Below are 17,939 nucleotides of genomic sequence, written 5' to 3' on the forward strand. Positions count from 1 at the left end.
CTCGCTACGCTCGCCACGCTATTTAAAATCAACTCCATGCCAACATGGATAGGGGAGGTATGAATTATCCATGTTGGCATGGAGTTAAGTTACTTTTTTTTAACATAGTTTGTGGCGAGCGTAGAACCCGGAAGTAGCACGGCGCCATGCTGGCGCCGTGAAACTACACAAGTACCCATTCTTCATTCGAAATATGATATGGACATTTCACTTTCCAGTGTCAAACGGATGCGAAGAAAAATGGGATGGAGTTATGGTCAGACAAGGTAATGTAAAATACTGTACTGTACAGTACTACACATCAACCTTAATTTTTTTCAGTTACAGTATACCGCAAGTCATAACCATTTTACTGTCTCCATTGTCCTAATTTTTCTTTCCACAGGATACATTCCATGATAAGAGATGTTAATAAAGAAAAGAGAGTTGTACAAGCTCAACAGTGGATTGACAGTGGTGAAAAATGGGTACTGTTTACCTAGCACGGCGTCCACGATTTTGATCGCGGGCTTCACAGGTATCCGCGTCCCCTCGCGACGCTCGCTGCGCTCGCCACGCTTCGGGCTCGGGCGCTCGCTGCGCTCGCCACACTATTCTATTCTCAACTCCACGCCGACGTGGATAGTGGGGATATGAAAAGGTCGTAGGACGCGTACCGCCGCCCCTCGCGGGCTCGCTGCGCTCGCCACGCTTCGGGTTCACGTTGATCGTGGGGTGGCGTTAACAATTGTGGGGGCCATTTCACACTTAAGGGTGCCTATTTGGCCTCTGTGGGCCATTTAACATTGATTCCTAAGGAAAAATCGGGTCAATTGAGGCATTGAACAGAAAAATCGGGTCAATTGAGACATTTAACATTGTTCCCTATGGGAAATCGCGGGCATCGCGTCGGTCGCGTCGCACCCGATTTTTTAGTGCATTCAATGCCCGCGATGGCCGCGATGGGCGCCGTGCTAGGTAAAGAGTACCGAAAAATGTAATGATGTAATTTTTACAGATGAAACTTCTGTTTCTAGGGAGATCCCTCAAGAATGTCCTTCCGCAAACGTAACTTTACCTCATTGAAACCACAAGCAAAGTTTCCATTAAAAGTCCATGTATGGGGAGGTATATCTCGCAGGAGTGCCGTCCCTATTTTTGTTTTTGAAGGTATTGTAAATTGCTACTGTAGTTCTAAACAACTCAGAACACTGAAATGTGTACTTGTTAATGACCGAGCAACTACTGTACATCTTACTGTATCTCTGTAGGGATTATGGATAAGAACTTCTTCCAAGAACAAATAGTCGATCGTGCTTTGGTGCCATTTATCAGAAAATACTATCCATCTGGACACAGAGTATTCCAAGATAATGACCCAAAACATTCTGCTTCTGCAAAATACATGGAAGAGAGAGGAATAATTTGGCAATGCACACCACCAGAGAGAGTATTATTCGAACAGCATTCACTACTTACAGTCGTGATTTCATTACTACTGTACTGTACAGTATTTTAATACACTATACTTTATTTTTGTATGTACTATGTATACTTTAGGTCACCGGACATAAACCCAATTGAAATGGTCTGGGCACAATTGAAGAAGTTCATCAGGTGTCATGTGAAACCGAAAAGTAAACAAGAAATTTTGGATGGGATAAATAGGTTTTGGCAAGATGTACTGACACATGCCCAGTGTAATAATTACATAAACCATCTGTACAGAGTCTTGCCTGTCATCATTGAACGAAATGGACATGCAACTGCTATGTAGCTTCTCCAGTACTGTATAATACAGTATAAAGTACTGTACCTGTAAAACTGAACCCCTCAGAGCAGTCTCTTACAGTATACTGTACTGTACCTATGCCCTTGACTCACTGTCCACCTCACAACTCATTTCCCTCCCTTCAATGTTTACATGACATACAGTACTGTACAGTACAAAATGCAGTTTGCTAGGGTCAGAGAACAAGGAAGAACCACTGGCCTGAAAAAAGTAAGTTTATGATCTTATTGTACAACACTCTTTTGTCCTGTGTCTCTCTCCCTCTCTCCCATCCCATTCCCCTGCCAACATGTGTCTCCCCCCCCCCTGAAAGCATTGTTGTGACCATTCAGTACTAATGCTATTATTCTTTCTTCTTCCCACCCACCATTCAACTCTACCATGAGCAAAATCAAGTGTGTTTGGCCCAGAGAACAAAGGACAGCCAATGAAATGGAAAAAAAAAAATATGTTTATGATCTTACTGTACATTACAACACTCTTTTGTCCTGTGTCTCTCTCCTTCTCTCCCATCCCCTTACCCCGCCAACAGCAAAATCAAGTGTGTTTGGCCCAGAGAACTGTACTGTAAATTACTGTACATAAAATACTGTATTAGGAATTTGTACTGATTGATTTACTGTACTGTGTTTTTTTTTTTGTATTATACTGTACTGTAAGTCCCCATCTGCAAACCATCTGTACAGGGTCTTGCCTGACGTAATTGAATGAAATGTAATGTAATATACTGTACATGCATAAATAAAACTTATCCTGCACTGTATTGTATGTTTTAAGAAAAAGAAAGTACAATATTTTTGGTCAATACTGTGTTTTGTCAATAAAGTAGCTGGTATTGAATAACCCCCTTTAGTGTACTAGGGTGGATAATAACACAAAACAGAGTCAGCACCATTATGTTTAAACCTTTCAGTGGTACAGTAAGTCTTGATGGGGCAGGATAAAGCTACAGTACAAGGGCATGTTTTCCCTACAGTACCTCAGGAAAACCCAGCACAGATTGTCGCTATGTGAACATACTGAACAGTACTGTATGTGTATGAAATACTGGATTATGTTCGCAGAACCAGAGGCATTTACTGCAGTATTTACTGTACATTACTGTAATCATGCCATTTTCAGGCTTGTTGAACTTTTCATTGTCGACCTTGCCCATGTCAACCCAAAGCCATGTTGACCTTATTATCTGTTGACTGAAAGGGATGTCGACCTACACCCCCGCTGACCTAGACCAATGTCTACCTTTTAGCATGTCAGCCTAATGATGTCGACCATATGCTTGTCGACCATAATGCTGTAGACCAAATGACGGTAGTGTTCATTCAAGCACCCGCTACCTTTGAAAATCCATGCAGATACTGTTCCCTACCTGGGCCTAGCACAATGTGGTCTGTGCAGTAGATCAGCACTGATATGCAAACCAGACCTGTGCTAGAGACACCACAGCAGACAGTGACACCACAAGCAAGGAACAGTGACTGCATGGATTTTCAAAGATGGCGGGTGATAGAATGAACACTAGACCATATCCCATACTGTATATGTGGCACCCCAGCCTGGGCCACGTCCTTTTGGCAGGGTCAGGGTTAATACCCATGCCATTGGGGAGCGTGAGAAAGCGTCCCCAGGCTGAGTGACAGCACTGGAGGACGTATGGCAGCAGGGAGGAAGTGAAGAGGAGGTCAGAGGTGGCTGCACGGAGAGGACGGGGTGACCCGCAGCGTGTGGGCGGGAGGAGAGAGTGGAAGCAGAGAGAGGGAAGCGAATTGTCCCGGATGGCGGCAGACCTGACCAGAGGGGAGGAAGAGAGAAGAGGATGGGTGGAGGAGCCTGCTTACCTCCAACCCCGCCGCGAGAAGACAGAGTCGACGCGTCCAGCCTGGGATCCAGCAGCCGGAGGGGTGACTGAGTGCGGCAACGCTGCAGCGCCCACACTAGTACGCCCTCTGGCCGAAGACAGAAGAGATCCTGCTGTTCCAGAGATGGAGTGCCAGCCAGCGCCGACTGACAGCCGACCAGACGCCGCGTGGGTGGAAGCGTGACGGGCAGGAGCCTGCAACGTGTTCCCGTATCAGGTACTGTCCTCACGCAGTCCCCCACTTAGCCGGCTATCCGCCTGCACCCCACGGCATGGCACCTCTTGGCTCCCATAGAGCACCGCTATACCCCAAAACCGCACCGGATTGCCTTACCCCACGTACCCTCAGCACCCCACCAGCAGATTAGGGGTTGCCAGCCCTAAAGCACAGAGCCCTCATAACGCCGGGCACCAAAAGAATGCCCCAAGCAGGGTGAAGTTAGCCCTGTTATTATTTATAGTGCCGAGGAGCCTCAAACCAGTCCCCTGCGAGCAGGGGAATTAACCCTCCACTTCAGGGGACCTCAGTTAGAACCTTACTGCAAGTTGTAGAGACGTTGCTGTTGCACTGGCTTAACAAAGGGAACACTGCCGTCTTGTGGCCAAAGTTCGGGTTGCACGGAGTTATTCACTAATTTATTTAAAGGATCCAGTATTCGCCTTTCATCCCAGGGACAGCGTTCTGGACTGTACTCCTAGGCGGGATTTCCCCAGGAATGGTATTGTTAAGATATATTTGCCTGTCGTATTGTATGTTATTCACCCCTGCGTTTTGTATGTGTAACCAGTTAATTGCATTTATCCACCTGTTAGGTTTACATTCTAAACATATATAAATTATATATAAATATGGCATAGGAGGTATTCACATAGTGGTGGATACAGGAATATTTAAATTGTTTAATAATTGTTATAGGTATTTTCCTGTTAAACAAAGGACACTATGGGACTGGTTGGTTCTTCAATTAATAACATTAAAGGCTTGTTAGGAGCCCATGCACCATTGGCAGAGGTGGGATCTGGGACTGTGGGCCTTTTCAAGACTCCCTGATGGAGTGAGTGCTGGGTGGCAAACATCTGAGCCTTAGCCCCTCCCCTCAGCAGAAAGTCAGTCAGAGGGGTCAGCATGTGACCTTTGGGAGGAGTCCTGAGAGAAACTGCTCAGAGCAGCATAGTGAGGGACTGACAGGCTACTGTGTGCAGGGAAGGCAGCCCTGTTTGTGACTGGCACTAGAGAAATGAGAGAATAGAGCTGAGGAACCATCCTGTGAGGAAGTACAACAGCCTGGTGACAGGGGGCTAGTGACCTGTATCCAGCTGATTATGAGGTCCTGCTCTGCACCCTTTCCCTGCCTGATCGCAGCAGCTGACCAGTCCTGAATTCTTTATCAGGACCAGTATACGGTGACTGAGGTAGTGAGACAGAGTTTGGACAAGAGACTATCAGTGTAGCTGCCGGCAGAGGGAATATCCTGAGGTAACAAAAGGACATTAAGGTAACCCTCACCACAAATCACATTGGGTAAGGTGTTATCAGCAGTCCAAAGCGCTGTTTCCTTCATCAACAAGTCATCCATTCTGTCTATACAGACTCCTAATTACCACATAGAGCAGCACCCTGTCACAGGACTCCCCAATTACCACATAGAGCAGCACCCTGTCACAGGACTCCCCAATAACCACATAGAGCAGCACCCTGTCACAGGACTCCCCAATTACCACATAGAGCAGCACCCTGTCACAGGACTCCCCAATTACCACATAGAGCAGCACCCTGTCACAGGACTCCTAATTACCACATAGAGCAGCACCCTGTCACAGGACTCCCCAATTACCACATAAAACAGCACCCTGTCACAGGACTCCCCAATTACCACATAGAGCAGCACCCTGTCACAGAACTCCCCAATTACCACATAGAGCAGCACCCTGTCACAGGACTCCCCAATTACCACATAAAACAGCACCCTGTCACAGGACTCCCCAATTACCACATAGAGCAGCACCCTGTCACAGGACTCCACAATTACCACATAAAACAGCACCCTGTCACAGGACTCCCCAATTACCACATAGAGCAGCACCCTGTCACAGGATTCCCCAATTACCACATAGAGCAGCACCCTGTCACAGGACTCCCCAATTACCACATAAAGCAGCACCCTGTCACAGGACTCCCAATTACCACATAGAGCAGCACCCTGTCACAGGACTCCCAATTACCACATAGAGCAGCACCCTGTCACAGGACTCCCAATTACCACATAGAGCAGCACCCTGTCACAGGACTCCCAATTACCACATAGAGCAGCACCCTGTCACAGGACTCCCCAATTACCACATAGAGCAGCACCCTGTCACGGGACTCCCCAATTACCACATAGAGCAGCACCCTGTCACAGGACTCCCCAATTACCACATAGAGCAGCACCCTGTCACAGGACTCCCCGATTACCACATAGAGCAGCATCCTGTCACAGGACTCCCCGATTACCACATAGAGCAGCACCCTGTCACAGGACTCCCCGATTACCACATAGAGCAGCATCCTGTCACAGGACTCCCCGATTACCACATAGAGCAGCACCCTGTCACAGGACTCCCCAATTACCACATAGAGCAGCACCCTGTCACAGGACTCCCCAATTACCACGTAGAGCAGCACCCTGTCACAGGACTCCCCAATTACAACATAGAGCAGCACCCTGTCACAGGACTCCCCAATTACCACATAGAGCAGCACCCTGTCACAGGACTCCCCGATTACCACATAGAGCAGCACCCTGTCACAGGACTCCCCAATTACCTCATAGAGCAGCACCCTGTCGCAGGACTCCCCAATTACCACATAGAGCAGCACCCTGTCACAGGACTCCCCAATTACCACATAGAGCAGCACCCTGTCACAGGACTCCCCGATTACCACATAGAGCAGCACCCTGTCACAGGACTCACCAATTACCACATAGAGCAGCACCCTGTCACAGGACTCACCTCACTAACTGAACTACCTCAGGGAGAGGGAGACAGGTACAGCCTATATGCTCGTTGGACAGTGTATACAGCAATGCGTATAAGGAGTCAGGCACAGTCTATATGCTCACTGGACAGTGTATACAGCAGTGTGTATAAGGAGTCAGGCACAGTCTATAAGCTCGCTGGACAGTGTATCCTGTAAAGCAGTACAGTGCTGCACAGCTGATCCTACAATTCACCTCGGCTGAGGCAAAATAACAGCTGTTAAACTAGTGATAGTACCCCCTTTCTGCAGCTCTAAACCATCATATTCCCTGATTGGATATTGCTTCCATATGACTGACAGACCTGGCATCTCTTGAACACCCCTGACAGTTCTTTATCAGAGAGCACAGAGAAAGGAGGAAAGTAAACTGACCCCTTAATCTGCCTTGTTCCATAGACAGAGACTAATAGGAGCTGCAGTATACAGGTTATCATCACTATATATACAGGATTGCCTATTACTTCTCCACAGTCACCAATGGCTTCAGTTATCTAACCAGCGACCAGCATTAAGGAGTGTTATATACCTAGATCATTCCATGGATAGACACAAACTACTAAGCAGCTGTACAATATAGCTAATTTGCAGGACTATGGGTGTATAACCACCATTTGCCTCAAATTCGACTAATACAGTAACTACATCAGCCATTGACTGAACTCCTGCAGGACATCCTCAGCCCGGGCTGAGTAAAGTGCACTTTTACAAAACTAAAAAAGGGATAATTTGAGATCTCAAATAATTTGAAATGTAATTGCCATTGTTAAATTATAGTGTCAGAAAACTAATATTGAGTGTGTGTGAGTGTGAGTGTGGAGAGTTGGGGGAGGTGACGTGGGCATAGAGAAGCTATAAGGGGTAGGTGGCCGTAAGAGAAATATCTTCAGGGAAGAGTCAAAGTTGGTATTGAAGGGTTTAGTGTCAGTAATTGAGAAATGATAATTGCTACAAGCAAGGCTGTGTGCATAAATGTTCTGTGACAAAATATGTTAATGTTCATTCACATTTTCTGGTTAATTTGAGATTTCATTTGAAGGAGTCGAGGACTAAGAAGAGTTCCTGAGAAAATAAAACCTTATTTATTCATCATTACCTGTCTAATTCATATACTAATGAAATTGTTGTTACATGCTACGTACTATATTGATTACCATTGCATATTAATTGACCTCAGGGGATTGTCCCAAGCCTACTCCTGAGTAACATAACCTTTGAGGCTTGGGTGGAGGCACATTACAGTTATTCAAAATCTAGCACGGATAACCCCCGTTACATATGTATCATCTGTGTTGGGTTATTAGCATATTAGAATAGGTGGCTAGGCCCACAGAGAATTGCCGGTATTGCCAGTGAGGACATTACCCCTGCACCTAGTTGAGGGTTTGCGGGAGGTGTGTCCCCACTCGCCAGTGACGCGGAAGGACCGCGGCGTATGTTGATGTTCATGTGACCTAGGATCCTGCTAGGCGGGTGTACGGTAAGTATTGTAGTGCTAGGATGATTAGGCCGGTTACAGCCTTAAGATACTTTGACCATTGTTTATTCATTTCTTTTCACTAAATAAAACATAAGCGGTTGTACCTGCTGTGCGCCTTGCTTGAGTTCCTAGGGTGGTGTGATCTCTGCAGCCGACGCGGCGAAGAATCGGTGTGGAACCAGGAGTATCCAGCGACTCAAGGTAGTTATCTACCCCCACCGGCAGTGTATCACATATGTACTGCAATTCATATGGTGTTCTGTTGTCCATGCCTCCTACCCACACACAGTACTGTGGTGCTCTGACGATCTGACGATGTGAAGCTACAAGTCCCATCATGACTTGACAGTTTTTCTATTAGGGAATGCTAAAACTACTATATGGCAAGGCATGGACATGTAGCCCCCCACCCCCATCCCCACCCCCACCCCACCCAAAAAAAAATATTTCGGGGGAAAGTGATTGGTGATACTGTACAGTACTGTACTGTATATTAGGTGAGTAGAGGGGGGTGTCTGCAAGAAGCAGACCAAAAGACAAATGTGCCTTTTTGGGCGCACTCTTTATTGTATAGATTCGATATGATTACTGCATTAAAACATAACTTTTAATAGGCTTCTTCCACTAAAATATTGGGAGCATTCATTAATTTACAATCAATCATTTGATGCATATTAAATTGACTGTCCATCAAAAATCAAAAATCACATATAACATTGAGACAAGACATGGACAAACATACATTTAGAGACAAGCTGTACTATTCGCTTGTCTTGATGTGCAACATAGTCTCCAGTCGCACTCTGAGATTTAATAGCCTCAGCAAAGTATCAATTTATCTATAGTGTTATCAAATCTCTTCGAATATTAATTGCCTCAGCAAAATATCAACTGATGGCTCAGCCGCTTCAGCTCTGACCATCTCTCATGCTCTTCAATTGTAATACAGAGCCAGTTACTGCCCCTTATGATCAGGTGGAGAGGAGAGAAACCCTAAATAGTGATTAGAAATGAAGAAGAATGACCCCCGTGAGCAGTACTCCTACAACCGGTGGCTCCTAAGTATCTACTGTTCATTCACCCGTCTGAGTTACCAGCCAGTCAGTTCGCCAAGAGTCTCCTCTCTGGCTAGTGAGCTGGCCCCATCCAGACACTGCTGGATTCTGGCCTATAAGGGGGGGTTTGTAGGTAACCTGTTGGTCTGAGTGTCGAATGAGAGTACCAGGTTGGTTGTTATATGGGAGTTATGGTATAGTGCACTTCTGCTTTCCAATTCAGCTTCGTGAGTCACCCTGGTGCTTTTCAGTATTGCAGGGAGACACTCCGGGCTAAATGGATGAGAGAGTGTTTTTGAAAAAAGTGAATACCAGTGACAGATTGTCAGTTTACCATTTGTTGGGACTTCTGCTTTCAGAGATCTGCAAGCATCGAATCACTGATGAGAGAGTCCCAGATACATGGATGCCTAACCAACATATAAGGAGAGATTTGGATAGGATAAAAGTGGGATTTGAAATAGGAGAAGAAAAAGATGGAGATTATATTAGAAAATCATACTCGCCTCCGGGTACTGTATAGCAATTTACAATGGAGGACTTAAATCCAGCATCACTCTGGATGTACCAGTATGTATCAAAACACATCCAACCAATTGGTGATCCCTTAATTTAGGTAGATTGTCCCCAAAAAGAGGGGGGGGGGGTTGCAACAAGTTTATTTATATATTCATATGCAGGGCAGTCAATTACCTCAATGTTAAATCACTGCTGACATTTGCTGTGTAGCTCTTATCTAAAATGGATACAGTATAGACTATATGCATGTATTCAGACAATAGTCACAGTTATACTGGATATTGTTACAGTTGTGCATTAATTGACACTCTCTGTATTTAGTCAACCTGACTGTTTGGTGGGAGGTCAATTGGTGCACATTATTATATCAGCTGAAAATAGCACATACACATATCTGACATTGTAAATCCAACTGTAACCACACAAATTTGAGCATGAAAAATAGAATAAGCTGCTATCAAATAAACACATCAAGGAGCTACTGTTGGTGAAGCATGAGAGTGAATCATAAGCCGTATTTGCTCAGTAAATGAGGGGTCTGCTACCAACAATCACCCCGGAGCTGCAATGGGGATGACTGTGTGAACAAGCATAGATTTGACCAATATAGAATGATAACTTAAGTCTATAGAGATTTGCTATCCAGGTTTTGCCATTAGAGTCTGCTCATTTAAAGGTGCAGGTCACTGCCTGTGTTGGCTATGTGAGCTCCGTGAATGGCTAAGACACATGTGAATTTGATCATTCAAACAATTAGCATACACCTAGCCTGCGCAATCTCATTAATTGTATCAATACACTTTAGCAGATTGAGTATGTAAGTCACTGCACTGAAAGGGAGCACGTCTCATACGATAGGCCAATCTTCTCCAGAAGATTCACGAAGCTGAATTGGAAAGCAGAAGTGCACTATACCATAACTCCCATATAACAACCAACCTGGTACTCTCATTCGACACTCAGTCCAACAGGTTACCTACAAACCCCCCCTTATAGGCCAGAATCCAGCAGTGTCTGGATGGGGCCAGCTCACTAGCCAGAGAGGAGACTCTTGGCGAACTGACTGGCTGGTAACTCAGACGGGTGAATGAACAGTAGCTACTCAGGAGCCACCGGTTGTAGGAGTACTGCTCACGGGGGTCATTCTTCTTCATTTCTAATCACTATTTAGGGTTTCTCTCCTCTCCACCTGATTATAAGGGGCAGTAACTGGCTCTGTATTACAATTGAAGAGCATGAGAGATGGTCAGAGCTGAAGCGGCTGAGCCATCAGTTGATATTTTGCTGAGGCAATTAATATTCGAAGAGATTTGATAACACTATAGATAAATTGATACTTTGCTGAGGCTATTAAATCTCAGAGTGCGACTAGAGACTATGTTGCACATCAAGACAAGCGAATAGTACAGCTTGTCTCTAAATGTATGTTTGTCCATGTCTTGTCTCAATGTTATATGTGATTTTTGATTTTTGATGGACAGTCAATTTAATATGCATCAAATGATTGATTGTAAATTAATGAATGCTCCCAATATTTTAGTGGAAGAAGCCTATTAAAAGTTATGTTTTAATGCAGTAATCATATCGAATCTATACAATAAAGAGTGCGCCCAAAAAGGCACATTTGTCTTTTGGTCTGCTTCTTGCAGACACCCCCCTCTACTCAGTTACAAATACTGAATGTGTTGGGCACACCACCAATCCATGACTACTTCAATCTATTATTAGTAGTCCAATATATTGGTTTCTCCTATGTTTTTTAGATATACATAAAATCAATGTATTAGTCTGTGCGGATCCATACCCTCTTCTTCTCTTGTATATTAGGTGAGCCAGAACCCTCATTTTCATCATACTTGGGGCATGGTTACAATAAACAAGACCATACTGTAACTTGGTGGCCACTTTTTCGGCAAATGAACCTCATGCTACAGTACCTAAACCCCCTACTGCTACTATACTGTATGACCCTGTATTGCTACAATGGACGGGGATTTCGAGGCGGCAGAAAAGGAGGAGACTAGGGCTGTATAGGAGCAGAGGAGGTGGTAGAGGAGGAGAGGGGGTGGTAGAGGAGGAATGGTGGTGGGGTGGTAGCGGAGGAATAGGAGTGGTAGATGTAGAGACATTGGTGGTAGAGGAGAAGAGGGGGTGATAGAGGAGGAGACAGGTGTGGTAGAGGGAGAGATGAGGGGGTAGATGAAGAGAAGGAGTGGTATAGGAGTAGAGGGGTGTAGAGGAGGAGATGGGAGTGGTAGAGGAGGAGAGGGGGTGGTAGAGGATGAGAAGGGTGGTGGTAGAGGAGGAATGAGGTGGGGTATTAAAGGAGACAGGGGTGGTAGAGGGAGAGATGAGGGGGTAGATGAAGAGAAGGGGTGGTATAGGAGTAGAGGGGGTGTAGAGGAGGAGATGAGAGTGGTATAGGAGTAGAGGGGGTGTAGTGGAGGAGATGGGGGGTGGTAGAGGAGGAGAAGGGGGTGGTAGAGAAGGTGAAGGGTGTGGTAGAGGAGGAGAGGGGTTAATGGGAGAGAGGATATGGTATAGGAGGGGAGGAGGGGTGGTAGAGGACGAGATGGGGGTGGTAGAGGAGGAAAGGGGGTGGTAGAGAAGGGAGAGCAGGCAGGTGTTTGAAAGTTACATAAATTACTTTGCGCCTCCTAATCCTTCAGAGTGAAAAGAGGGGTCGATTCAGACACATTATTTTGGATCCAAATTCTGCCCTATCCCCGAAGGTCGGAGTCTGCACATGTGCAGACGCGAGCATGCGTACACCCTGGGAGCCAATGAGAGGGGGGCTGCAACAGGCATCACTGTATCTCTACACACCCCCAGCAGAGGTATTCATGTGCTGAACCAAACCTCTCTACCTCCCCTCACAATACATGCTGGGTAGCCCCTATCACTAATGCTTTCGGCAGCTGGAGTACCTGTAATTAGTATCGACGGCAGTGGCTCCCATAATCAGTGCAGCAACGACAGCGGGTCCCTGTCATTAGTGCCAGCGGCAGCGGGGGTTCCTTAATAAGCAATGGCAGTAAGTACCTGTTATTAATGCAGGCAGCAGCAGGTCCGGTTATTAATGCAGGCGGCAGTGTGTCCTATCTTTAGCACTGCAGCAGCAGGTACCAGTCATTAGCGGCAGTGGGGGTACCTGTCATCCGGGGCGTAACTAGAACTTTTTGGGCCCCATAGCAAAATTTTTAAAGGGCCCCCCTTACACTTAATAGGCGCTCTCATTCATTTATACATGCATTGCTCCTATCATTCATACACACATGCAATGTCGCTCTTATACATACATACATACTATACATTGCTGTCTCATTCATACACACATGCACTGTCACTCTTATACATACATACATACATTGCTGTCTCATTCATACACACATGCACTGTCACTCTTATACATACATACATACATTGCTGTCTCATTCATACACACATGCACTGTCGCTCTTATACATACATACATCCATCCATCCATAAATACATTGCTGCTCTCATTCATACATACATGCACTGTCACTCTTATACATACATACATACATACATACATTGCTGCTCTCATTCATACATACATGCACTGTCACTCTTATACATACATACATACATACATACATACATTGCTGCTTTCATTCATACACACATGCACTGTGCTCTTATTCAACCATGCACTGCCTCTATCATTCATGCATACATGCACTGTCTCTATCATTCATTCTGTACATACGTGCACTGCCCCTATCATTCATACATAAATGCACTACCTCTATCATTCATACTGTACATATATGCACTGCCCCTATCATTCATACATACATGCACTGTCGCTCTTATACATACATACATTGCTGCATTCATTCATACACACACACGCACTGTGCTCTTTTACAACCATGCACTGACTCTATCATTCATACATACATGCACTGCCTCTATCATTCATACTGTACATACATGCACTGCCTCTATCATTCATACATACATGCACTGCCTCTATCATTCATACTGTACATACATGCACTGCTCCTATCATTCATACATACATGCACTGTCGCTCTTATACATACATACACTGGCTGCTCTCATTCATACATATATACACTCCCGCTCTTATCCATACATACACTCCCGTTCTCATACATACATACATAATCACTCTCATTCATACATACATTCATGCACTGTCGCTCTTATGTTGCTGACATCCCCGGCTAGCCCTGGCACATGGAGACGCTGACCACCGCTACTGCTGACATCCCCGTCCCTGGCGCATGGAGCTGCGTTGCCGCTGCTGCTTTCTCCCTGTCAGGAGCCGCTGTTCGGGTGTGCATGTGCAGGAGCTGGTGCAGTGCTGCCGGTGCCATTTAGGAAACACAAGAATGCTGGTAGCGGCAGCAGGGTTACCTGTCATTAGCACTGGACTGGTGGCAGTAGGGCATTTCCATCAGCACCAGCGGAAGTGCCAGAAATGACAGGCCCCCCTAATTCCACTACTGGGTCTACGGTACCCTATGGAGACTAGAGGAGGAGGCTGGGCAGTGTCAGAAGAAGATGACAGTGGGCCGGAGGACATTGGCCGGAGGAGGCTGAGCCACATTTAGCAGCGGGGCTGCTGCTGAATGATACATTACAAGTGGAGGGGACTGTATTTCGGCCACACTATCATCGGCCTCCCGGGAATCCACCACTGAAGGCTGCTGATGCTAAAGCTTCTCCTATAATAGCCACATTTGAAGAGGCGGTACTTGTGAGTTATCTGGGCTGCCGATTTTTTGATTGTATGCCTTAAGTTAAGGCATACAATCAGATGCGATGCGATATCGCATCGCATCGCATCGCATGCGATCATCGGATGCGATGACCCGATTTTTCCATAGGAATCAATGTTAAAATGGACTGAGTCCATTTTAACATGGAATTCAATGGGAAAAAGGGGTCCTTTTCATACCCCTACTATCCAAGTGGGCATGGAGTTGGATATAAACCTGTGGCGAGCGTAGCGAGCCACCGAGCCCGAAGCGTGGCGAGCGAAGCGAGCCCCGCGAGGGGACGGTATTCTGTGTCCCCTCGCGGGGCTCGCTACGCTCGCCACGCTTCGGGCTCGGTGGCTCGCTACGCTCGCCACAGGTTTATATCCAACTCCATGCCCACTTGGATAGTAGGGGTATGAAAAGGACCCCTTTTTCCCATTGAATTCCATGTTAAAATGGACTCAGTCCATTTTAACATTGATTCCTATGGAAAAATCGGGTCATCGCATCGCATCGCATCCGATGGTCGCATGCGATGCGATGCGATGTGCCCGATCCGACCCGATTTAGAAATCGGCAGCCCGGATAACTCACAAGTACCGAAGAGGCTAATTAATTCCGCCCCAATTCCGGTGCAACCAGGTTTTATGGAGGACAAGGTACTGTCGATTCTTCAGAGCAGACCAAAATGAGAAACTGGCTAACAGGTCCTCTCTGGGATTACACAAGCTAACAGCTCCTGAGCCAATACCGGGGAAACAGAAATGAGTTGGCGACCACGTCACAGACCACACGTGACCAAGTCACAAATCTAAGAAAACAAAGCAATATAAAATAACAACACACAATGCACAGCAAACTACACTACAGAACAAGGACAAACCACAGAAAAAGAACCCCGGTGGGGTAAATGGGACCCTGCGGCATGCACTGCGAACACCTGGCCCAGGGCAAGCAACCAAAGCCATTGTAGCGGACACACTGCCCTGCAGAGAAGCAAAGGGAAACCAAAAGAATAATGCCTGGGCTCCAAGAATGGAGCACTTATGTAACCAGAACCATAAGGACACACGTGTACCCAGGAGATGAGACACTTTGCAGACCCAAAAGGAGAATGGCAGGAACCAGGACCACAGGAACTCAGACCAGGACCACAAAGGTGGGATGCAGGAGTCCTCTGGAACAAGTAACTGGAAATCCAGGAACACAGGATAAAGAAGATGGCAGGTGACCTGCAGGAAACAGGAAACTATCACTGGCGGGGCTGGACTGGACTTGAGTCCCTTAAAAGGGCTCAGGTAGCAAATGAGGAAGAGGAAATATAGCCAGCCCCCCAGCCCTGATTACAGACAGCTGCAGGAGCGTGCGATGCTAAGCGTCTCCCACAGCATAGACAACTGCCCGGTGGAAACGGTCACCCACTAAGAAGGATACATAAGAATCAGGAATAGATGAAACAGACATAGGCTGTGACTACAGCTAGTAACACCGGGTCAGGATGAGCAGTTCCCTATGACTAAACTTGTTGCCATCAAGAGAGCACTGTGGTCTTCCACAAAATGGCTGCTGTATAGTATATTCTTATGCACATTGTCAATATCACCATGTGGGGCCATTGTTAAGGAGGTCTACAAATTCTTATCCTTCTAACTAAAGAACTGGTTTTGTTTTACTCTCCTCCTGTCTTCTGGTGTAATATTTTGCCTTGGGGCTTGGCTTGAAATGGAAGAAATCCTGAGCTCTGTCACTGCTGTTGGCAAATGATGAAAACTTATGAATTCAAGCAGATGGAAATCACAGGGGAAACTGGAAGCAGAAGGGAGTGACAGTAGCCAAAGGTTAAAAAACAATTTTATCCCTTGTACTGTACATAAAAGGGAAATAAGAGGCTGGAAAGTCGGTACCTAGGAGTTGGGACACAACTTGTCAGAGAGAAAGGCGAAAATGCTAAATAAGTGTGCATAGGTTACACTGGCAGCCATTGGCTGTAAGTACACGCTGGAACTTGCTGAACCACATACATTGTGGAACAAACATACAGATTAAATTTGCTAAAAGACAAAAATAGTAAAATAACAAATAAAATGACTGTACAGACTGCAGTTAAATAAATATTAAATACAAATTCTAGAAGCATTTAAAGCAGTTTTCTCCAACCTTTTTTGGGTCGGGAGCTACTCGCGACAAAATAAACCGCCCGAAGAGCTACTAAAGTAAAAAATGTTTAAAAATCTGCATAAAATAAAAAAAAAGCCCTTTACACATAATGCCACAAACCGTAATGCCCCTGACACATTAGGCCACACACTGCAATGCCCCAGACACAATATGCCACACACTGCAATGTCCAATATGTCACAAACATACCTCCTAACACTGTAGGCCAGGCATTTCCAACCACGGTCCTCAAGGCACACCAACAGTGCAGGTCTTGTAGATATCCAGGCTTGAGCACAGGTGACTTAATTAGTATCTGAGGGATTCTGATTAAACCACCTGTGCTGAAGCCTGGATATCACTAAAACCTGCACTGTTGGTGTGCCTTGAGGACTGTGGTTGGGAATGCCTGCTGTAGGCAGAGGAGAAGAGACATCTGCGCGTGCATGTAGCCACATGGGGTGAGGCCATGGAAAATGGGGGTGTGATACACATATGTCCTCAATAGTGCAGTGCCAGATACACATGACCCCAATAGTGCAGTCCGTGATACCCATTATACAAATGTCCCACACCGTGATGCTCCATTATACATATGCCACACACACGATGCCCATTATACATATGCCCAACAACGTGATACTCCGTTATACATATGCCCCACACCGTGATGCTCCCTTATACATATGCCCCACATTAAGCTCCATTATACATATGACCCACATTAAGCTCCATTATACATATGCCCCACACACTGTGATGCACCATTATCTATATGTCCCAGACCGCAATGCTGCATTATACATATGCCACAATGTGAAGCTCTATTATACATATGCCCCACAGCGTGAAGCTCCATTATACAAATGCCCCACACCATGATGCTTCATTAATCATATGCCCCACACAGCATGATACTCCATTATACAAATGCCCCACAGCGTGATGCTCCATTAATCATATGCCCCACACAGCATGATACTCCATTATACAAATGCCCCACAGCGTGAAGCTCATTATTAATGAGCATCAAGGTGTGGGGCATTTCTATAATGGGCATCATGTGTGTGGCATCATGTGTGTGGCATATGCCCCACACACCTTGATGATTATTAATTAATGAGCATCAAGGTGTGGGGCATATGTTTAATGGGCGTAATGTGTGTGGAATATGTTTAATGACTCATTATACATATGCCACACACATGACGCCCATTATACCTCAAGTAGTGAAAACGGAATGCAGGCTGGAGTCACCTAATGTATGTACTTTGCGCACACACGGTTTTCATTTTTTTTTTTACCTAATGTAAGAGTTGAGCA

At 45.7% G+C, this 17,939-nt stretch overlaps 1 protein-coding gene across 2 annotated transcripts in view; it reads left to right on the forward strand.

Moving 5' to 3' along the window:
- Positions 1 to 4,772: 4,772 nt before the first annotated feature.
- LOC146064813 (cytochrome P450 2C5-like) overlaps positions 4,773 to 17,939 on the forward strand; it is an 83,210-nt gene continuing 70,043 nt past the window's right edge. Inside the window, exons 1-2 of one of the 2 annotated variants that reach the window (XM_083178706.1) lie at positions 4,773 to 5,125; positions 8,224 to 8,329. The gene's annotated coding sequence lies outside the window, so the exon portion shown is untranslated. The remainder of the gene's footprint in view (positions 5,126 to 8,223; positions 8,330 to 17,939) is intronic. The other variant, XM_083178708.1, reaches the window with a different exon arrangement.

Source organism: Crinia signifera, chromosome 3 (assembly GCF_055691185.1).
Source record: "Crinia signifera chromosome 3, ASM5569118v1, whole genome shotgun sequence".
NCBI lineage: Eukaryota > Metazoa > Chordata > Amphibia > Anura > Myobatrachidae > Crinia > Crinia signifera.